Source organism: Penaeus monodon, chromosome 23, assembly GCF_015228065.2.
Source record: "Penaeus monodon isolate SGIC_2016 chromosome 23, NSTDA_Pmon_1, whole genome shotgun sequence".
Lineage (NCBI taxonomy): Eukaryota > Metazoa > Arthropoda > Malacostraca > Decapoda > Penaeidae > Penaeus > Penaeus monodon.
Genome location: NC_051408.1, coordinates 14809701 through 14810768, shown reverse-complemented (window position 1 = coordinate 14810768; position 1068 = coordinate 14809701). Strand labels below are relative to the sequence as shown.

General features: G+C 35.4%; 1 protein-coding gene across 2 annotated transcripts in view; it reads right to left on the bottom strand.

The window, feature by feature from the left end:
* LOC119587804 overlaps nt 1–1068 on the bottom strand; it is a gene marked incomplete in the record, with an annotated part of 7896 nt that continues 6828 nt past the window's right edge. For both annotated transcript variants that reach the window (XM_037936503.1, XM_037936502.1), the window contains 1 exon segment: nt 1–1068.

The window sequence follows — 1068 nt, the reverse complement described above, 5'->3', positions numbered from 1 at the left end:
TACTAACAATAAATTAGAAAAAAAAACTACAGCGATCACTGCAAGAGTTGCCATGACCAGCGTTAAGCTTCATCAATAAATAGATAAATAAACAGTGAGGTTTGTGACTACACTTTAACGCTGATAACAATGTTTTGAACGAATAACAAGAAGTTAATGACAATAAAACGAGTGGAATGATAACAGACATTTGTCTACTGATGAATTAGAGGAATATGACAACGTTACACATTTGTAAGTCAAATTGTCTCTATTGCTTTTTTACTTCTTGTCATGTCGGTGTTGTATTAGGTCGCCAGTCACGTCTTAGGTCAAAATTTGTTACCCTTCCCTGCTTCCTTCTCTTCAGGTCAGAATGTCAGTCTTTGTTATCGAGTCGCCTTAAGCTAAGATGAATGAGGAGACATGGACTAAGTCGAGTTAACTGGAGATCGTTGTATAGATAACAATGAAGTGTCACTTATTTAAACACCATGAAGTTATCCTTATAAAATGAAATTGTCACAGAGGTTGCTGATAATGTTACACAGTTTAGTCTTTTGTCAGCGTCAGGATAGAAAGGTGGGAAAATGTTGCTGTTTAATGCCTTTGGTTAACGTTAAATTGCCCAGTTCATTAATATTGCAGATAATCCCCAAGATTCATCATGTTTCAGCAAAGTCTCTTCTACGTTAATTATAAATCTAACAGAAATTGTCTAACCAAGATTGTAATGAATATTGTCTGAAAGCTTCCTGAGGAAAACGCGTCTGTCACTAGTCAGTCGTTTTCATTTCGTGTCAAACGTTCAACAAATCATAAGTCGTATGTCGAGCTATCTCGTTCAGTCAACATCAACGTCAACACTGAAATAAATGTCATTTACAAGAGATTTATCACACTTCTGATACTGGCCATACATAGCTAATTGTGACTCGTGTAACACAGCAGATTTGAGTACAACTGTATTCAGATCAGGTTATCTAGTGTTCTCCAAGTCTATAGAAAACTGTCCTAAATTATAAGACATACCAAAGACTACTAAACTGAAAAGGAACGTAAAGTATGTCCATATTCTATACATTTATC